This window comes from Ahaetulla prasina, chromosome 4 (assembly GCF_028640845.1).
Source record: "Ahaetulla prasina isolate Xishuangbanna chromosome 4, ASM2864084v1, whole genome shotgun sequence".
Classification (NCBI taxonomy): Eukaryota; Metazoa; Chordata; class Lepidosauria; order Squamata; family Colubridae; genus Ahaetulla; species Ahaetulla prasina.
In genome coordinates, this window is record NC_080542.1 from 132768751 (window position 1) to 132792300 (window position 23550).

Below are 23550 nucleotides of genomic sequence, written 5' to 3' on the forward strand. Positions count from 1 at the left end.
AGCAATTGGATTAGGAAACAGATTGATTCAGAGTTCTCATTAGAGGTACAAATAACCAGGCTGAAGCTATTCTACTTCAGACACATTATGTAAACAGCTAGCTCTAATGTCAGAAAGGCATAAGGAAAGGGAAGAAAAGGACAATAAACATCAACATTTTGGGACTTATTGGCAGTTGTGACATGTGCACCACTGGAGGACTTGAAGGACCAGGTTAGGGACAAATCATTGTAGAGAAAATTGATCTATGCAGTCACTAAGAGTTGATGATGACTTGATGGCACTAATAAATCAATCAACGATGATTGTTGCTCCATAATTTCGTGTGTGAGAAGCAGAGAAATTTGGGGCAGATTTTAATGCACTGATGCTGAATTTATTGCCTTATGTGAAGGTCTGCATATTTTGTTTTAAAGTTTTTCATGGAGTTTCTATAACTTCTGCTTTTGGATAAAGTGTGTCAGGCCTTTGAGGCCTGCACGCCCTTTATAGACCTCTTAGGAATGGGGTGAGGTCAATAGTAGACAGTTTTTGGGGATTTGGGGAAGAGACCACAGAGTCTGGTAGTGAATTCCAGGCATTAACAACTCTGTTACTGAAGTCATATTTTCTGCAATTAAGATTGGAGTGGTTCACATTAAGCTTAAATCTATTGGGTGCTCGTGTATTGTTGCGATTGAAGCTGAAGTAGTCTTCCAACAGGAAGGACATTGTAACAGATGATTCTATGAGTTAAACTCAGGTCATGTCGAAGGCGGCAGAGTTCTAAATTTTCTAAATCCAGGATTTCAAGTCTGATTGCATATGGTATTTTGTTGTAATCAGAGGAGTGGAGAACTCTTCTTGTAAAATATTTCTGGACACGCTCAATTGTATTAATGTCCGGAATGTGGTATGGGTTCCAGACAGATGAGCTGTATTCAAGAATTGGTCTAGCAAATGTATCTATTTATCTATATGCATTTGCCTACTTTTGAACTGCTAGGTTTGCAGGAGCTGAGGCAAGTAATAAGAGCTCACCCCATCATGTGATGCTCAGATCTCAAACCCAGCATTTCATCCGACAAGCTCAGCATCTTTAGCCTCTGAGCCATCGCGCTCCCCTATGATTATAGTAACAGCTTTGCAATTATCAAAAGCACCTCTTCTTTCACTTACGTTTACTCTCCTGAAATCTAAGGAAATCCCTTCTGTAATGTTTTCTCCACTTTTTCCATTGTCTTGGCTAGGCTGTCATTCTCAATTGTCTTCTGGTTGTTGTCTCTCAAGGTCATTCTCACATTCTATTACATTATCACTTTAAAACATGGATGTCAAACTCGATCACGTCATGTGATGTATCGTGACGTATCACAATTTTTTTTGCCTTTGCAGAACCAGGATGGGCATGTTCTGCACGTGACACATCTAGCTCATGGACTGCCAGTTTGACAGGCCTGCTTTAGAAAGAATCCTTCTATCCATCCCTCCATTCCAGCTTATGTGTCAATTTAGTTATCTGGAGCAGCTGCCTCTTAGAAGCTACAGTCCAGGCTCCTCCAGAAAATCTGTAAGTGACATAATATTACAAAACACATGGCAGAGACTTTGATTCCATCAGGGATCAGTCACATTTCTGCCCTTATATATATGTGTGTGTGTGTGTGTGTGTGTGTGTGTGTGTGTGTGTGTGTGTGTGTGTATAAAATTTACATTTATATCCCGCCCTTCTCCGAAGACTCAGGGTGGCTTACAGTGTGTAAGGCAATAGTCTCATTCTATTTGTATATTTACAAAGTCAACTTATTGCCCCCCCCCAACAATCTGAGTCCTCATTTTACCTACCTTATAAAGGATGGAAGGCTGAGTCAACCTTGGGCCTGGTGGGATTCGAGCCTGTAATTGCAGGCTGCTGTGTTTTAATAACAGGCTATCTTACAGCCTGAGCCACCACGGCTGTAAGATATACCTCCTAGTGGAGCCTTCCTCAAAATTGGGGAATCCACCCACAAATTTTGCAGGGGGAAAAAAAGGTTCTTACTATTGTTTCCTTTCGTTATATCCAATTAATATAGTTATTACATACTCATACTTATATATATATGCTTATATACTGTATACTTATTTCATGCTTATCCTTATATATACTGTGTGACAAAATAAAATAAATAAAATAAAATAAAACAAAAACAAAAACAATCCCCCTTTCTCCACTTTTTAAGCATCAGGGGCATCTTCTCTCTAAAAAATGGAAGTTGAAAAAAAATATGTAGACCTGGCCTTACAAATGGGGAAGGAATGGTTGATTCTCTTTGATGAGACAGAGGAAAAGTCTGACAAACTTTTATTTTAGTCTAAAAGACTAAAAAATATCACCAGAGTCCCCACCCTGTCTGAATCTACCTCAAAAACAGGGGCAAAATCCAGCAGGTTCTGACAGGTTCTGGAGAACTGGTAGCAGAAATTTTGAGCAGTTTGGCAAACCGCTGGCAGAAATTTTGAGTAGTTCGGAGAACTGGCAAATGCCACCTCTGGCTGGCCCCAGAGTGAGGTGGGAATGGAGATTTTGCAGTATTCTTCACCCAGGAGTGGGGAGGGAATGGGGATTTTGCAGTATCCTTCCCTTGGAGTGGGATGGGAATGGAGATTTTGCAGTATCCTTCCCTGCCATGCCCACCAAGCCGTGCCCATCAAGCCACACGACGTCCACCAAGCCACGCCCACAGAACCGGTAGTAAAAAATTTGGATTTCACCACTGCCTCAAAGAACTGTACTTTTTTATTTTTTTTAATTTGCATTTATATCCTGCCCTTCTCCGAAGACTCAGGGTGGCTTACACTATGTTAGTCTTCATCCTATTTGTATATTTATATACAAAGTCAACTTATTGCCCCCAACAATCTGGGTCCTCATTTTACCTACCTTATAAAGGATGGAAGGCTGAGTCAACCTTGGGCCTGGTGGGACTAGAACCTGCAGTAATTGCAAGCAGCTGGGTTAATAACAGACTGTCTTAGCAGTCTGAGCCACAGAGGCCCAGAAGGATTTGAGATTATCCTTTTTTCTCCACCCACATTTAATGCTGATCACCTTGAAGAATTCAATCAAGTGATATCTGTCCTCTGAACCATCTAGATATAAACTGTACAAATCTCAGTGATTTCTACACCAGTGTTTCTCAGCCTTGGCAGGTTGAAGATATGGGAACTTCAATTCCTAGAATTCCCCAGCTAGCATGGTTGGCTGCAAAATTCTGGAAGTTGAAGTTCACTGAGCTTAAAGTTGCCAAGACTGAGAAGCACATGTGGCAAAGAGACTACTGCCATCTACTATTCATTATGATTTTTCACCATCAAAATCTACTATCTTTTTTTTTGCCTCAGAATTGTGCCTGAATTCTTGCATATGAAAAAGAAGAGTTCTAAATCTAATTTCTTCCAACATGACATTTTAATCTTGGGTTTGTAGTAAAAGGGCACGTCTTATATTCCTGTATAAGTGGCAGCAATCAACATTAATTTATAGGTATGCTCCAAGATCTCCTGGGGTTATTAAACTAAGAAAGATTTGGGAATATTTGAAAAATGGTTGCATGACATGCATACTGAAAGTACACTTTATGCTGGACAGTTTTTGTATTGTTTAGAAACATGAAAAGAACAAAAGTTGAATAGGTATTTGTTGGGAACACTTTTAGCTGGTTTCATAAACCATTAAGCAGCTATACTGGGACATAAACAGTCCATTCCGACTCCAGATTCTGATGGTTCAAGAAAAGAGAAGCAGCAAAATAATTTGAATATGTTCCCCATTCTCCCACCATAGAATCTTAATCTTTTTAAGAACCCTGTTGTAGAAGAAACCTCCAGAATGTGTATATAATGTTCCCATTTCCTATTTTCCCAATACCAACTCTGTGAGGTGACTTGGGTTGAAAGGAACTGGCCCAAAGACACCTATTATGCCTAACGAAGAACTGGACCTCCTGGTCTCTTAGCTTCTAGTCTTGCACTTTACCAAACTAGTAAATTCTCTTAATATTCTTACATAACATCTTGTATAGGTAGTCTTCAACTTACAACCATTGTTTAACTCTTCAAAATAAGAACAGCACTAAAAAAAAATAATGACTGTTGCATTACGCTCATGATCATGTGATCAAAATTTGGTGCTTGGCAACTATCATGCATTTATGATAGTTGCAGCATCCTAGTGATCACCATTTACAGTCTGACAATAAACAGAGTCAAGCCAGATTTACTTTAAGAATTTATGGTTTACTCAAGAATTACAGTAATTGCTTAACAACAATGGCAACAAAGGTCATAAACTCAGGCATGACTCACTTAATAACTGTCTTGCTTAGCAACATAAATTCTGCTCCCACTTGTGGCTGTAAGAGGAAGACTACTGGTACAGGTACAGAGATAGATCTCTTTGTATGTACTGTATGTATGTATGCATGCATGCAGTGGTGAAATCTAATTTTTTTACTACCGGTTCTGTGGGCAAGGCTTGATGGGCGTGGTGTAGTGTGGCTTGGTGGGCATGGCAGGGGAAGGATACTGCAAAATCTCCATTCCCACTCCACTCCAGGAGAAGGATACTGCAAAATCCCCATTCCCACCCCACTCTGGGGCCAGCCAGAAGTGGTATTTGCCGGTTCTCCAAACTACTCTACATTTCCGCTACCAGTTCTCTGAACTGCTCAAAATTTCTGCTACCAGTTCTCCAGAACCTGTCAGAACCTGCTGAATTTCAATGTATGTATATCTCTCTATCTCTCTCTCTCTGTCTTTCTCTGTATCTTCCTATCTCTTCCTATCTATCTATCTATCTATCTATCTATCTATCTATCTATCTATCTATCTATCTATCTATCTATAGTGTACCCAAGCCACAAATGGTTTGCAGCTGGTATGTTATATACAGACATTATACCAATATGCCATTTTCTGGTTGAATGGTAGGATGTACAAGAAATAAACCAGCAAATCCCTAAAAATGACACCCTCCTTTTCAGATTGGTCTTTTCTGCCTTTGTCTTTTTTAACCAGTTTTTGTATGCCATCCAAACCCATTATGTTTTCTGTGCCTAAAAACCCATGCCCCAGTAATTTAATAGCATATGGAATCCCTCTCTCTCTCTTCTTCTTCAAAATTGGTACTTCCTTATCTCCCAAATCTCTTGAAGAAGAAAACAAATTCTGCAAAAATCTAAAAACAAAATTCATGAATCAGGCTTTAATTTTGCCCTCTAATGGTGTGTTCTATAAGAAGAAAGTGAATAATTAAGACAGCTTGGCCGGTTCCCACACTTTCTTCTACCAATCCTCTTCTACCCCTTTTGAGCAGGAACAATGTAAACAAGGCTATAATATATGAAGACAGCTATTTCAGAACAAAGCACCATGTAAAACAACCTTTTTTTTTGGAAAGGAAGGGTGGGGGGAGAAGAGACCTTAAGGATTTGTTTATATTTGAATGCAAATGTGTATCCAAAAGGAATATCAGAAAAGGTGCAGTGCAGATCCTATAGGGTCCTTTTGAATTTCCATAAAAGTGTACTGTGTGTTTGCATGTCTGTTTGGTGCCCCTTCCTTGGGTAATTTCTCAACTATTATTCACCATTGTCAGAAAGCTGGCAGAAAAGAAAGTAGCTCCAATTTTCACTCTAATGTGTTTGGCACACTTCCAGACATTGAAAGGAACTGTGTGTATGTGTGTGTGTGTTTGCGACTCTGTGTGTATGTGTGTTTGCTACAAAAGTGAGATTAGAAGCTAAGGCCTACATGCTTTGTAAATAGCAGGATTCTTTAAAAAGGGGCACAGTTTTCTGTTTTCATTTTTTAAAAATTCTGTAACTGCATATTTATTTATTTATTTATTTTGTCACAACAATATATGTAGGTATCATACAAAAAGATTACATAGTATATAAACACATATATGAGTATGAGTGATATACTCATATATGAGATATAGTATCAGAGTATAAGTGGATCTGATATATAAATCTGTTTGTGTGTTAGTGCATACACAAATATACACACAAAGAGCAGGATAAAATTAGCTCTCTGGCTTTGATCTAGGAGACAATCATATACTTCTTGTTTTCTGTTGATAGTTGTAATGATAACATATGATTGGAAAAAAGATCTTATTAGTAAGGTGTTCAAATAAAACCCAGTGAAGTTACTAGGAACAGATTACTCTGAAATGGGATCCAGTAATGCTGTAGAACATTTGTATGTCAGTGTCTACTAGTCTTGCTAACAACCATGGAACTTTGTTCTTGTGTTACACTCCATTGAATTTTATTTATTTATCAAATGTATATACCCAATCACACTTGCATCACTCTGGGTGGTTTAAAAATAAAATGAGACAACTATATAAAAGCTGTAGTTAAAAAGAAAGTTAAAAACAGAATTGAAGCAGAGTTAAAAATAACAACTGAAAAGTTAAAAAGGCAATAAAATAAATTTTCAGTTCACCAATAACATAACCCTCTTAAATGCCCGTATCGTTGGTCAGCATTCATTTAAAAAAAAATCATTTTTATCCCCAGAATCTACATTTGAGCTCTTTCAAAAACACCAGGTGATCTATTTTAGAAAATAAAAATTTAAAACTAGATGGAACTTCTGTTTTGATTTAATAGCAGAGCACAAATGTTTTGGATTGTGAGGTGCTGAAATCATTTGAAGAAATAGGGTGGGTTTTTTTGGTTCAAGTCTCAAACATTATTTAAATGCATCAGTGTTAGACAATCAGCTGTGGAGCAGGTTGAACAACAAAAGAGTCAGAGATAAAAAGACCGCTGAAAAACTGAATACATTTTTAGCTGTAGAAGATGCAGCCTAGATAGCAAAATGAATTGAAATTTGTATGAAGGCACTCTGAACAGAGTAAGAAGTAATAAAATAGTGAAAAGAGAAATAGCTTTAAGCTTCACTGACAAGTTTAAGTTGAATGCATCACTGCTTCTTGTCACTATCCACCTGGAAGCTGGAATTCAAAGGTGAAAATTGTTTAATTATGTGCCCTCAAGTCCATGTCAACTCCTACTGACCACAAAGACAACTTTCAATAGAAGAGAGTATTTGTAGCTCAGGTTGATCTGTGATGGTGCTACCTCAACTTGGTTGTTTTCTTGCAGACACTTCTTTACCCAAGAAGGTAACTTAATCAGCACTCTTACTTAGTGCTGTTAGTTGGGCAATGAAATATATGCAAGAAAACAACCACACTCAAGGACCCCAACCCAAAGACAGATTTTTCTCTTTACCAGGGATGTCAAACTCATGTCATCATGGCAGCATCACATGATGTCTCAGGAGTTTTTTCCCCTTTGCTAAGCTGGCCGTGGTTGAAGTGAGGTCTCAAGTTGTAACACATTAGGCCCATGGGCCAGGAGTTTGACAGCCCTGGTAAAGGGCTTCTTTACAATCTGCTCTAAATTATGTGCCCATTGCCATTATAATTAAGTCAATCCACCTTGGTCATCCTCCTTTTCCTTCTGTCAGCGTTCCAGAAGAACCCAACTCCAATTAAAAATTCTGAGACAGGCATTTACTCAAAGTTCCCATTTATTTGAGTAGGTATACTGGCACATCTGGGAAAACCCGAATCTGAGAGTTCTGGGTTTTCCCTCAGTAAATCAAAAAAACCAAATCCAGCCCCCTGCACCTATCAGCCCGTCATATGGTCCAATCACCATCCGTCCCAACTTGAGACACTACTTCAACCACTCCTCCTTCAGATGCAGGAATACCATGACCTTGACCAAAAAGAAGAATGTTATTATGTCTAACTACATTCCCTCTACTAAATTGACCTCACCCCATTCCTAAAAGGACTATAAGGGGTGTGCATAAGAGCACAAAAGTGCCTACCGTTCCTGTCCTATTGTTCCCTTCATTATATCAAATTAACATAGTTGTTGCATACTTTTACTTATATATAATTTTTCTCTCATTATGAGTTATTGTTTATGTTGATGATTGTGTATACTGTTGTGACAAAATCAAATTAAAAATAAATCCCCCCTCCTAATTTCCCAAGCACAAGGTGGCAGCGTGGAAGCTTCCGATGTTAATATCCAAAGCTGACAGGCATTTCCCGTCCCCCCGAAGAAAAAAACATGCCCTGGAAAATAAAATAGACAAAACACAAAAAAGGGAACATAATGTTCATCAATCCACTTAACCCCCTTTTCTCCCCCAGCTTCAGTCTTTTCCAAAGAGTTGGTCTTCATATAATATCTCCGAAGTAAGATAATTTGATCATTTGTGCCTCTTTTAATAAAAGTATGTATCAATCATTAAGCATCACACCAGAATGTTGGAAAGTACCCAATGTATTAGCAACAATTAAATTATTAAGAAATAGAATAACATGTTTTCTTCAAGAAGAATTAATCCATTTTCCTGCAAAAAAATAAAATAGTAATAAGTGTTCCTCACTAATCTTAGAACTCTTTGAAATTGTCAATAAGCATGTGAAATGGAATGATATGGTAGACTTTGTTTACTTGTGCTTTCAAACGGTTTACAGTCAAGTATTTTACCCAAGGCTCCTGACTAAGCATAGAATTCATGATTCATGAAGAAAAATAGTCTTATGTCTTGATAACTGTTTACAAAATGAAAAAAATACAGAAGAGAAATAAATGGTTGCCTCCCACAAAAGAGGCATGTAAAACATTGAGGAATCTATACTAGGATCAGTGGCGGGATTCAAATTTTTTTACTACCAGTTCTGTGGGCATGGCTTGGTGGGTGTGGCTTGGTGGGCGTGGCAGGGGAAGGATACTGCAAAATCTCCATTCCCAGCCCACTCCAGAGAAAGGTTACTGCAAAATCCCATTTCCTCTCAATCAGCTGGGACTGAGGAGGCAGAGAATAAATGGGGATGGGGCCAGTCAGAGGTGGTATTTACCAGTTCTCCAAACTACTCAAAATTTCCGCTACTGGTTCTCCAGAACTGGTCAGAACCTGCTGAATAGCACCTCTGACTAGGACCAAGAATAAGAGAACAGTGAAGCCCCCCATCCTTTGCTGAATATCAAACCTTGAAGATGTGATAAAAAAGAGTTTCAAAAAATGAGGGGTTTGATTCTGTTCCCCCTAATCCATTTGGAATCACTGTACAGGTAATCCTTGACTTTGTCAGGGTTCCAAGGAATACCCCCAACAAAATAAAGCTCTGAGGCTTGAGGCTCCTCAAAGTTCCAATTTATTAGAGATGTCATGTTGGCACAGCTGGGAAAACCCGAAATTGAAAGCTTCCATGTTTTCCACACCCAGTTGACAGTTCACAGCCCTGTCCCACACCCACAAGTTCATCACATTGTCCAATCATCTCTTCCCACTCAATTGGATACAATCTTCAGGCAGTCTCCATCAGACGCTGGACGTCCTTGAATACGGAACGTTGTTATGACTAACTTTCTAGCGCTCCAACGACAACCCCCTCCCCACTTCCCCAGCTAAAATATATGGCAGTTAAGAAGCAAAAAGAAAATTGCCTTCCAAAATTGACAGACTTATGACCACAGCTGTGATCAGAATTTCTGGGTTTTTTTTAATTTGTCACAACATTATATACAAGCACAAACAATGAAAGAAAACAATAGGACATGAATGGTAGGCACTTTTGTGCACTTATGCAGGCCCCTTATAGTCCTCTTAGGAATGGGGAGAGGTCAATAGTAGACAGTTTTTAGTTAAAGCTTTTGGGAGTTTGAGAAGAGACCACAGAGTCAGGTAGTGTATTCCAAGCATTAACAACTCTGTTACAAAAGTCATATTTTCTGCAATCAAGATTGAAGTGATTAACATTAAGTTTGAATCTATTGTTTGCTCTTGTATTATTGCGATTGAAGCTGAAATAGTCTTTAACAGGAAGGACATTGCAATAGATGATTCTCTGTGTTAAATACAGAGTCAGAGTCAGCGGAGTTCTAAGTTTTCTAATCCCACGATTTCAAGTCTGGTGGTATAAGGTATTTTGTTGTTTTCAGAGGAGCGGAGAACTCTTCTTGTAAAATATTTCTGGACTAGTTCAATTGTATTAATGTCAGAGATGTGGTATGGGTTCCAGACAGGTGAGCTGTTACTAAGCTGTTACTAAACAAGACAGTTGTCAAACAAGTTGTGTATGATTTTGCAAAATGCACCGTGATTGTTGAGTCACTCAATCATTAAGTGAATCTGGCTATCCCTATTCACTTTACTTGTTGTAAGCTAGCTGGGAAGCTGGAAATGACAAACACATGATCCAAGAACACTGTGATAGTCATAAGTTTTGTTTGTTTGTTGCTTTATATTTATATAGGAAAATTTATATGGCTGCCAGATTTGACTCTGGGCAGCTTATTAGGATAAAAGCCCAATACAAAACTATAGAGAAAACATGCCAGTTGCCAAAATCTGAATTTTGATCATATAATCATGAACATGCTATGACTGTCATAAGTGCAAAGTAGTGAATCATTTTTAGGGCCATTGTAATTGTGAAAAGTTGCTAAATCAATGATTACAAGTCATAGACTACCTGTAAGAAGTAACCCACATTTTAATAAATTTGTACAGAGGAGATTCAAGAAAAGAACTGGGCCCATTTCCTTGGGAAGAGGAGTTAAAACAGATTATTATGATCAGTAAAATAAGAGTATGGTGTTCTCATACAATCAGGCTTAGTTGTGAGATTTTTTCCTAACCCTGTAGTAAGTTTTTTCCCCTATGGATAGACTATGTTGAAGAAGAACTCCAACAAATTGGTCAATTTAGGCAGATGCATAGAAGCTGGGAAATTATTCCAATGGATAAAAAATACAAATATATAAGTAGTGTAGAAATATATTGTTATCTTAATCTGTCCTGCTTTTAGATAAACACTAATGGTACATAAACTATCAAAGTATTATTATTATTATTATTATTATTATTATTATTATTATTATTATTATTATTATTATTATTATTATTATTATTATTATTTCAGTCAAAAGGTGTATAAATCCAAAGGTTTGTGTATCTAAGTCAGCCTCTTTAAAACTTCTTAAATAGACCAATTGTTGTAATATAAACCAGTCTGGTAAAATAAAATGGATGTTAATATACTTTAACAATGATATGGATGCTTTGAGATACATGAGAAATATATGTTTTCTCTAGGTATAAAATTTGATAGTTTCTAGGCTCACTGAAAATGTGTTGTGCAACAGAATTAATCTACTTCTATTAATTCAGTAAGAAATTATTCTGAAAATGAAGTAGAAGCTCAGGATTAAGGTCATTTTCTGCTCCAATTTCAGAAACAAGAAATTGTCATACCCATTTTACAGAGAGGAAATTGGGGATATACATTGTGGTTTGCCACAGTAAGCACCTTTTTAACATCTGATATTGCAACTTGCTTATCTTCACCATCAAGATCTCAGGGCAAAAGGAAGGAAGTCAAAGTCAATTTACTTTGTTTTAAAAGTATAGCAAGTGCATTAGCTGAGGCATAAACTGTTCTGATAGGAAGAGGCAAAAAAACCATGCAAAAACATACTTTTTCAGCCCTTCTTTCCAACTTAAAGATTACAAAGCAGAGGCACATAATTAACAAACTATGTGTCTCATTTCTTTCAACTCATATGCAGATGGGCATCCTTTGGTATCCCAATATTTGCTGAACTATAATTCCCATATGACAGATAGAATTGCTGGGTGCTGTTTTTCAGGAACTTAATCCTTCAGCCTTGGTGATTTCCATCTAACATCTGCTTCTAAATGTTTGAATGTTTTATTTATTCATTTTATTTACTTAAAGGTACCTTCTGAAGGTATGAGGGACAGCAGTAATATGTAAAAAATCATAACCAGGTCATAGTAATTCTGAACAGAAGTATGTATTTTAAAAAAGGGAAATTCCAGGCAGGATTTCCCTTCTGAACAGAGATTTAGTATAAACAGTTGTTCTTTTTGGCGGCAATGTTCCCTGTTTTTCCTTCTCCTTCCCCTATAAAGCAGTCCTTGTTTTCTGTTTTTCAGAACCCTTTGAATCTTTTTGAAATCCACTGTGTTTTGTTCAACTACCTGGGATTCTTTGAAAAAAATAATCTAATTTCAAAGTAAAGTTAGAAAGTGAGTACCATAACCTTTATAATAATAATAATAATAATAATAATAATAATAATAATAATAATAATAATAATAATAATAATAATAGTAGTAGTAGTAGTAGTAATAATAATAATAATAATAATAATAATAATAGTAGTAGTAGTAGTAGTAGTAGTAGTAGTAGTAATAATAATAATAATAATAATAATAATAATAATAATAATAATAATAATAATAATAATAATAATAATAATAATTTAATTTTTATACCGCCCTTCTCCCGAAGGACTCAGGGCAGTTAACAGTCAGATAAAAACAGTACAATACAATACAATAAAATCACTATTAAGAAACTTATTCAATAAGGCCGATAAATTAAATTTTAAAATACATATTATAAAATAAAACCCATTTAAAAATCCAATTAAAAACCCCTCTTATGCCTTGTATGCAGCCACAAATTATCTCCTTTGCATGCAGCCGCAAATATATTTTCTTACTGAATCCTTCCTTACTACTGTCAATCCAGTTAAAGTTTGTGTTTAAGTGTGAATGTTGTGAGATTCCAGTTCATGTGATGAATTGGATTTGTTGTAAAGGCCATCAGCTAACATTGTTTGCAACCATTTTTATTTTTTTTTGAAGGAAGTGGTTTTATACAACTGGGTTTCAGTTAACTCTAGCATTAGTATTTCTGCAAAAAAATGTAAGCCCTTTGCTAAGTTTCTGTGGCACAACAACTATCTTTTTTGTGAGTGAAAATTCAAGGCAGCTCACCAGCAGAGCTTAAAAGTAAATGCTTTCACTAGCTGCAGAAGAAGACAATCACAGAAGTCAAAGGTTATATTTATTAGTCATGCTTACAGCACCAATAGCTCAATCTTCCATGGATTTTCCCAATTTTCTCCTAAAATCATTTAACCATTGAGGTTTAATATGTCTCATTACAGCACATTTCATTTAAAAAAATGAATATTGTGTGAAGAAACAATCTAAGTTTAGTTCTGAAACTGAAAAAGAGAAATGTTAGAATAAGAGGGTAGTAGGGCATTTTGAACTATGTCAAGTAAGAATATTTGATATCTGTAGACTTATCAGTTGCATTTTTGCATTATAAGAAAACCGTCATGTTTTGTGCACCTTAACTGGGAAATTCAACGGCATGGGCAGAAGCCCATTATGGAACGTTAAAACAAGCCAAGCTTTAGGAGAAAGTTCAACATAGCCATTGTTTTGCAAATCTTACCTCCCACTTTCTTGCTTTGATAAGAAGAACATTCTGATGCTTTCGATCAGTGTTTCTCAACATTAGCCATTTTAAGGTGTGTACACTCCAACTTCCAGAATACTGCTTACTGGGATATTCTGAAACTTAAAGGCCACACATCTTAATATGGCTAAAGTTGGGAAACACTGTTCCAAATGAAAACTGCCAACAGCCTCAGCAATAGTGAAGGAATTGATGCGAGCTATATTTCAGAAAGATCTGAAGGGGCACAGTTCCTTCACTATGTTTTGAGTTTCTGCCTTAACTTGATCGTCCTTCTTTCTTAACTTTTGGCCACCCTTACCTCAGTTTTAGGTGAACAAACAAGTCAGTCCTAGAAGAGATCAACCCTGACTGCTCTTTAGAAGGCCAGATCCTGAAGATGAAACTCAAATACTTTGGCCACCTAATGAGAAGGAAGGACTCACTGGAGAAGACCCTAACGATGAGAAAGATTGAGGGCAAAAGAAGAAGGGGACGACAGAGAACGAGGTGGCTGAATGGAGTCATTGAAGCAGTAGGTGTGAGCTTAAATGGACTCCAGAGGATGGTAGAGGACAGAAAGGCCTGGAGGAAAGTTTTCCATGGGGTTGCGATGGGCTGGACACGACTTCACAACTAACATCAACAACCTCAACCTCAGTTTTATTCCTTCCTTATTCCTAGTGCCTATACCTGGGTTTCCTTTTCATTCTTAGCAAGTGTTTTTAGACAGGTATGGAACTTTTCTTTTTAGAATTAACCTTCTGGAAATCCTGAAAAGTATTTGGCTCCTTGGTTAATGTTTGAGCATTTCCAACATTTTCTAGGTTGAATGGGTTCATTAAATTATTGAAAGAAATCCTTGAATGTCCTCCATGAAGTCAAGTCAAAGACATGAATAATGTACATATTTATCCATAAACAAGAAATAAAATTCAACAGGGGAATGGTTTACAGTATATAGCAGAGTAGAATTCTGGCCAGTTACTTTGTGCGAGGTGGCTGGTTTGTTCTGTGGAGAAAAGTAAACATACAAGTCTTGCTAAAGGTTCATTTTAATTCTTTATAACATGTTACTCTCAAGGCTTCCCCTCCCTCAAAAAATGATTCATTTTTCCTGGCCTTTGGAGATTCAAAACCAAGAAAATTGATGTTTCAGAGCTTGAGTTTGCAAAAAGTATTGAATTGTCTTGCAATTGCACTGGACTAGTTTCTTCTCAACCAGAGTTTTTGAAATTTGACGACTTTAAGATTATGGACTTCAATTCCCAGCATTCCCCAGCCTATGTCTGAAAATTAAACACTATTCTAAACAGATTCCAAGATCTGCTCTTCCCTAATGGGATAAACAAAAATAGATGCAATCTATTCCCACCTCACTCATCCTCACCGCAGCAGGATGGGTTGTCAGGCAACTTACAATTTTACAATGGGATGAAGTTGACTGCATTTCACCAAGTTGATGAAAATTGAGTTTTTCAAGCTATGCTTTTTTTTCCCAATCAGAATTTTATCACCCAAAATGAATTTTTGTATGTATATGTTAGTCAGTTGCAACTGTTGGGGTGGTTGACACTCCCCTCCTTTTCCAGGTGAGTTAAAATCTTTTCCAAACTAGTATTGCAGCTAGTTTGTAATAACTAATACCCACTTTAATTACACAATAATGTGTGAGAATGCCATTATAGGTAGTTCTCGACCTAAGGCCACAAACATGAGCCAGAATTTCCATTATTAACCAAGGCAGTTGTTAAGTGAATTGTCTGATTTTATAACCTTTTTTGCCATGGTTGTTAAGTGAATCACTGTTAGTTGTTAAATGAATAATGTGGTCATTAAGCAAATCTTTCTCCCCCCCCCCCAAGGGACTGGGTGATTGTTACTTCTTAGCTTTTTAGTGTACCGTTCTTTTACAAATACTTTTTAGGATAGGTCATCCTACACAGAAAGCTTTAACTGGTAAGTTGGAGGAAAATCATTTTTAAAAAAAAATATGTAAGCACCAGCAACATCACAACCAAAGAAAATGACATGTAGCAAACCTTCAAAACAGGATTGTAAATGTATGTGTAAACAGAAGGTGATATTAAATACTTCCTGCTTCAATATCATTTTAGTTCATTATCATCTGATATGGTTACCTCTGATTTCCTCTGGAAAGAGAAATGGAAAAGAACCACCATCTAACACATACTTCCTAGCATCTCTTGAATATATTTCATAAGGGAATATATTTTTTCTTCTCCATAATTAATCATCTGTTCTTCCATTGCAACACAAGAATGATGCCATTTATGATTGGCTTATTCGTTTTCTCCATCAGAATAGTGAGTGAAGCTTTGGGTAATTAAAGGAATGCATTATATTACAGGGTTTAGGTACATATAGGACCTGGAGCAAATGCCTGCAGTTCAACTACACCTTCTGAGTGATCAAGCCAATTAAACCCTTCGTCAACAGATCAAATGATGAACCCGTGGCAGTAAAATGATAATAACTCTCATCACCATTGTCCTGCAAAGATCCGCTTCAAGGGCACAAAAGAAAGATAACTGTGCAGAGAAGAATCTCGTCTTTATTAATAGTTCAATTCAAAATTGAATTATTATCTTGCTGGCCTAGAAAACAAGGGGACGAGGCGTGAAATGTCAAGATCACAGTTGTGACTATATAATGTGATTGTGTAACGGGAGCCATTGTTTGTTTCAATGGAGTAATAGAATGACAGAGTTAGAAGGCACCTTGGGGGTCTTCTATTCCAATTCCCTACTCAAGCAGGAAATCTATACCAACTCAAACGGTTGTCCATTCTTAAAAAAGTCCCAGGATTGGAGAACCAGGGGTGAAATGCTTCTGGTTCGGCCGAACCGGTAGTGATGATGGCCAATGGTTTGGAGAATCAGTAGCAATGGCAGCTTGAGACTCCACCCACCTGCCCGGTCGTCATTACTTCCTGGTTTTAACCAGGAAGTAACCTATTTTTTACCCTCTGCGCATGCACAGAAGGGTTTGCGCACGTGCAGAGGGTCGGTACACATGTGCACTTCCAACCAGTAAGGAAGATAAATATATTTCACCCCTGTGGCAAACCTACCATTTCTGGAGTCCACTGGTTAATTGTTCTGTCAGAAAATTCTTCCTTAGTTTTAGGTTGATTTTCTCTTTTTAAACTCTTCAAATGTTCTTCTTTGGCTCTGCAAAATCTTTATTAGTTATTTCAGGTCATCACCAACCACTCCCAGATTCTCCTTAATAGTGGTTAATAACCCATTCACATAGCCTTTCTACCTCAGCATGAAGATACCCCAGTCCCTAGTTATCCTTTACAGAAGACATGTTATCCTCTATCACTGTCAGCCCACAGCTGACAGCAATTTCAGTGCTGTTGTAACTTCAGTCACTAAACAAATAATTGTTGAGGACTAGCTCAATATATCTGCCACTAAAGCCTGAAATTCTCTGCCAGCTCAGGTGTGGGCCAACAAAAAGAAGAGACAAGGATTGTACTGAAAGGCAAGTCCTGTTGTTTGCATCTCCCCAACTTTATTTATTTATTTTATTTTCGTATTTTGTCAAACATGTATTTGATAACAGATACAAGTATAAACATAGTTATGAATAACATGAAATGGATACGAATAAAAGGAAACATTAGGACAGGGACAGTAGGCACGCTGGTGCGCTTATGCCCTTAAAGACCTCTTAGGTATTGGGTGAGGTCTACAGTAGACAGTTTAAGGTTAATGTTTTGGGGGTTTGGGGAAGAAACCACAGAGTCAGGTAGTGCATTTTAGGTGTTGTCAACTCTGTTGCTGAAGTCGTATTTTCTGCAATCAAGTTTGGAGTGGTTTACCATGAGTTTGTATCTATTGTGTGCTCGTATATTGTTTTGCTTGAAGCTGAAGTATTCATTGGCTGGTAGGGCATTGTAGCAGATGATGTACTATGCTTAGGTCAGACCAAAGCCAACCAAGTTCTAAGTTGTCTTAAGCCCAAAATTTCAAGTCTGGTGGCATAAGGTATTTTGTTGTGAGTAGAAGAGTAGAGGACTCGTCTTGTGAAATATCTCTGGACTCGTTTGATTGTATTAATGTCCAATATGCAATACAGGTTCCAGACAGATGAGCTGTATTCAAGAACTGGTCTGGCAAAAGTTTTATATGCCCTAGTTTGCAGTTCAATATTGCCAGAAAAGAAGCTACACAAGATTAGGTTAACAATTAGGTTAATAAGCTCTTAATGCTTTTTTGCAGTTACTCTGCAGTGACTGTTTACAAGTCTACATTTCATGAGGGTTTGAATACGTACATACATACATACATATATACATGTATGTATGTATGTATAATTGCAGAGCTCCTAAAAACAGATTGCATGCCTATAATACATAGGGAAATTAAAATGAAGTGTTGAGAAGGCACTTTTGAAGATTCCATTTTTATCTTTTTGTTTATCAACCGGTGCTTATTTTTCTTGTCTTTGTTGTTTCTGCCTCTGGCAAGCCTTGTTCTTCAAATAAAGCAGCGCTATGCCCAATCTGAAATGTAAACCAACACATAAACTGGCACAAAGCTAGATCTGAGCCGAAGGGGACAAAGAGTCACCCTCCAGATGTTACTGATTCATTACTTGTACGAGCCTCAAACCCAAATATCTAATAGCAAGGGATGCTGACCGCTGAGCTTCAGCAAAATCTGTATAGTGGTACTTCAAAGTATATTATATAGGTGTGGTGGGGGAGATCATCCTTTACTTGCTCCAATGATTCTATCAACAATATACCAGCTTTGGCATGACTATACTGATTGAGATGTGCTGAAGCTACTGTTAAATGTGAACCAGAAAACTCTGCTTTAAGATCAGCCGCTCAAAATGAGATGCAAGATTCTTCATGATAGCTACCTAAACAGCAACCATTCCATTTTATTCCCTGCACTGTATTCATCCCAATTCATTGTGTTAAGATCAACTTTTTAGACATGGATGCCTACACCTGCATTTCCTTCCTGTTCCTTTTCCTTACATGTCATACTTCTGCAGACCAGAAGTCTGTGGCATATATTCTGCTCCTTTTCTAGGTCCATTCTGACATCATATGTAAATCCCAAAGCAATGGTGCATTGTTATAAGGTTGTTTTGGTCACTTTGATTAAAGCAGGAAGTTTCTGGGGTTGCCCATATCTAACAAGTATGCAAATAAGATTGCCAAAATTACACTACACCCAGAGCTTATAAAAAATTTGCTAGACCAATTCTTGAATACAGCTCACCTGTCTGGAACCCATACCACATCTCTGACATCAACACAATTGAACGTGTCCAGAAATATTTTACAAGAAGAGTTCTCCACTCCTCTGAAAACGACAAAATACCTTATCCCACCAGACTTGAAATCCTAGGTTTAGAAAACTTAGAACTCTGTCACCTTCGACAAAACCTAAGTTTAACTCATAGAATCATCTATTGCAATGTCCTTCCTGTTGAAGGCTACTTCAGCTTCAATCACAACAATACAAGAGCAAACAATAGATTTAAACTTAATGTTAACTGCTTCAATCTTGATTGCAGAAAATATGACTTCTGTAACAGAGTTATTAACACTTGGAACACACTACCTGACTCTGTGGTCTCTTCTCAAAATCCCCAAAGCTTTAACCAAAAACTGTCTACTATTGATTCACCCCATTCCTAAGAGGTCTGTAAGAGCATAAGAGCACAAACGTGCCTACCATTCCTGTCCTATTGACTCCTTTCATTATATCCAATTGATAGAGTTATTACATACTAATACTCATTTATATGCTTATATGTTATATAGTTGTTTTCATGCTTATGCTTATGTATACTGTTATGACAAAATAAATAAAATAGAAAAAAATTATTGTAGGAGATGACCAGATTGAGCCCAACGGCAGGATCAAATGTGTAACCAGCCTCAAGTCCCTTCATGTCCACAAGAGATCTAAGTTCAGCCCAGTGGTGAAATCCAATTTTTTTTACTACCGGCTCTCTGTGGGCATGGCTTGGTGGGCGTAGCAGGGGAAGGATACTACAAAATCCCCCATTCCCTCCTCACTCCTGAAGGAAGGATATTGCAAAATCTCCATTCCCACCCCACTCTGGGACCAGCCAGAGGTGGTATTTGCCAGTTCTCTGGACTGCTCAAAATTTCCGGTACTGGTTCTCCAAAACCTGTCAGAACCTGCTGGATTTCACCCCTGGTCCAGCTCATCTTGAATTCCATTGATTCTTATCTATCGCCAATTTGCTTTGACCGTTAGTAGTTCAGATTCTTGTAAAGAATTTAAGCTCACAATAAATCATTATATTCATTTGAATTGCTTGGATTTTCTGATTTCCCCAGAGCAATTATTGCCTGGATTGTGGGTGGTTTTTTTCCCCCTGCTTCTCTGTTAACATAATTTCCAGTCATGCAAGAGAATTTACTTGTATTCAAGAAAGGGAAAGACAAAAAGAAGGCAGGATTCGTATTTGGTCCTGACATTCATGAATGACACATTATGAGTATGGAAACCTTGCTAGATTGGTCAAATGTAATAATAAGACAATGCCCTTAATAGAGTCAGCAGATAGCAATGAGGAAGGAAACATTTGCACAGAAACCTTCTTCCTATTAAATCTTAAGTTAAAAAGCGGATGTGATTTTAAAAAGTTGTAGACGTTGCATTTAATGAAGAATTGCAGAAGCACTGTATCAACATAATTGAACTAGTTTAGTGAAAAAATTCAGGACAAAGAAATCCAAGTATTTGTTCACCTTTGTGAAACTTTAAAGAATGGCAGCAATTTTGACCTGAGCTTCAGTCTTGACCATTTCATGAACATCTCCCTTTTGTTTCCTTGCTAAGAGGAAACAAGTATCTTGAAGACTGAAATAAAAACTTCCTTTTTATGACCCTGTAGCAGTGATGGAATTCAGCCAGTGCGCACCACTTTGGGAGAACCGGTTGTTAACTTTCTGAGCAGTTTGGCAAACTGGTTGTTGGAAGAAATCATTAGGGCAGAGAACTGGTTATTAAATTATTTGAATCCCACCACTGCTCTGTAGTCCCTATTCAAGGTAGAGTCAGAAAAACTGGATGGAGCTAAACGTTTACTGGCCAGATGCCCTTCCTGATGCCTATGAGAAGTTTGCGCAGACGTTTTTTTCTTTACTCCCTGATAGAGAAACATCTGCCCCTACCTAGGATTGAACCCTCAACCTTCCAAATAGGAAGTGAGTGTATTCACCTCTAGGCAACCGTACTGCTCTTGAAGACTGGAATCATCTCTAAAAATAATTATTTTGCAAACTAGCATCCAAGAGGGAAAGATTGCATAATAAGGAAAATGGGCGATTGTCTTGACAAGATAAATAATTGCTCCACAGAACTCTAATACTTATATATATCATCCAGGGAGCAATACAACGTCAATTCATCAAAGATGAATTTCTAAGGCTGCCATTTTTTTAGTGATATCAAAACTATGGTTCCTAATGAAGGGAAACTCTAAAAGTCTGCAATTAAGCCTGAGATCCAAGCCAAGGCTATAGTGGACTATATAGATGGATCTCAGTTTAGAATTCACTTTTAGTTTCAAAGTTCCAACGTCCAGACCCACCCCATTGTCATATGACAGCTTTTGGGGCACTCAGGAACTGGCCTGCTGCTAACTGTCCGACCAGTGAACCCAAAATAAGGAAACATTCTCTGGAGCTTTAAATTCCCAAAAGTAAAACTTTATTGGATACACCATTTTGGTACTGAAGAATCAAAACCAGTTCTGGTTTTCTCACACAAATGCTTGCTTAGTTAAACAATAGCTTTCCTTTCTCCTCATCTCTGGGTGATTACATTGTTCAATCATGAGATGTCTTTTTGTTATGGGAACCTTCTGTATCTTTCTCAAGCACCTGCTAGTGGTGACCTTGATGATTGCCAGACTCTCACAGTCCTTCTCAGCATTCTATTTCACCCTTCCCTCCCCTCAGTTCATTGGCTAGTTGAAAAACATTAAGGTTTGAAAGAAGGAAAGCAGTTCAATCTTAACATCTGCATTTATGGTCTTTTGCAGTACACTGCAGTCACATGATCAATATATATATATATATATACACACACACACACACACATACATACATAGATACATACACACATACATACATACGCACATGGTGGCTTAGTGGGTAAGATGCTGAGCTTATCAATCGAAAGGTCAGCAGTTCAGCAGTTCGAGGCCCTAGAGCCGCATAACAGAGTTAGCCCCCGTTACTTGTCCCAGCTTCTGCCAACCTAGCAGTTTGAAAGCATGTAAAAATTGCAAGTAGAAAAATAGGGACCACCTTTGGTGGGAAGGTTTCTGTGGGCCTTTGGCATTGAGTCATGCCGGCCACATGACCCCGGAGATTTCTTCGGACAGCATTGACTCTTCAGCTTTGAAACGGAGATGAGCACTGCCCCCTACAGTCGGGAACAACGGGCACATATGTGCAAGGGGAACCTTTACCTTCGTGTGTGTGTGTGTGTGTGTGTGTGTGTGTGTGTGTGTGTGTGTGTGTGTATGTGTGTGTATTATACTGGAAACTGATATTTATTTCCATCAAATCTGCCTCACAGTGAACTGTGGATTAGTTTAATGACCATTTTACAAGTATTTAGTTTACAACTACTGCATTCATTAATGACCTCTACAAAAACTGGGCCTATTCTTGTGGTACCCATCTTTATGACCATCATGATCATGACAGCATAATCGTGAGGCTCAATCACAATCATAATTGCAATCGTTAGGACTATTTGTATTAGCCTCCAAATAAAGAATATACTTCTCAGGGTATCAATCTTATAAGACCATGATGGCGAACCTATGGCACGTGTGCCAGAGGTGGCATGCAGAGCCCCCTCTGCTGGCACATACACTGTCGTCCCAGGTCAGATCTCCGTGGCGTTTCTTTTGTGAGCTTCTGTTTCCCTGCAAACGACGGAACAGAAGCTCACAAAAGAAAAAGATCTTACCTCTTGCCACATTGCCGGTGTTGGGATGCCCCGCCTCCTGTTGCCAACGGGTCTCTGCTGTGAATGCCCGTGCATGCACACATTCACACACATTTGCACATATGCACATTCTCGCATGCACACATTCATGCATGTGCACTCAAGCCCATGTTGCGCACCTTTAAGTTTGGGCACGTGCACGCACACAATTTGGGCACTCAGTGTATAAAAGGTTCGCCATCACTTTTATAAGGTAAGTTAGACTGGGAGAGAGAGTGATTGTCCAGAATCAGTCGCTGAACATTCACTGCTGAAATTGAAGTTGAGCCCAAGTCAAACATCAAAATCATTATATCATTCATGAAGACATCGGCCAAACACATTAAATTTATTGAAAGCTCACAGATTTCCCTGTATTATGCTCCTTGTGTTCAATTTTCCCCAATAGAAGGAGGCAAGACTGGATCAGAAGGAAACAACAATCAAATTCTAATTAAACTCAGGCCTATTCATTCCTTCAATAGCAATAACCATCCAGAGCACAAATTGAGCTACATTTATAGGATAAGTGACTACAAACAGATTACCCTTCGGATCACATAGTTGTAACTCATTACAAATCAATAGGGTGCTAAATTAAAACCTGCTCATTTATATCTGACAGATTATGTCCTAGGACAAAAAGAGGCAATATTAATCCCCTCTGGCTATAATAATAATCAACAAATGCTGATGCTTTTCCCCCCCTTCCAGATCATAAATCACTGTGACACGAACTAAAATTCCAGAGAAACGTGGCTTGAATAGCAGGCAGAAGCTGTTATTTCTAAGGATATCTTAAGCAGAATGGAGAAAAAAATTTGCTGAATAAATAAAGTTCATGCTGATGATGCAACAACTGAATGGTGAGGTGTACGTGCACACTTGCACAAAGAAACACACACATGTATCACTTCAAATCAGCTGCTTTTGAAATTGAGAAACTTCCTTCTCTAGTACTGTAGAAACCAAAGTCAATACATTTCCAGCAAAAGTATAATTGATCAGATGACTTTTGAGCCTTAGGCATGCTATATCCCTGCTCGTATTTTTAACTGAGTAAATGGGCCTCCTCAATACCTCTCTATGACAGGGAATTCAGGTGCTGGGTCCTCCCCTCTTTAAACCACCCCTCACATGTAAAAAGCATAAAGCTGAACATTTTAA

At 37.9% G+C, this 23550-nt stretch overlaps 1 long non-coding RNA gene across 1 annotated transcript in view; it reads left to right on the forward strand.

Annotated features, from left to right (window-relative positions):
- Window positions 1-23226, forward strand: part of LOC131198813 (uncharacterized) — an 84654-nt gene extending 61428 nt beyond the window's left edge. The window contains exons 2-3 of the long non-coding RNA XR_009155166.1: window positions 1375-1549; window positions 23098-23226. This is a non-coding gene — a long non-coding RNA (uncharacterized LOC131198813). The remainder of the gene's footprint in view (window positions 1-1374; window positions 1550-23097) is intronic.
- The last annotated feature ends 324 nt before the right edge of the window (window positions 23227-23550 follow it).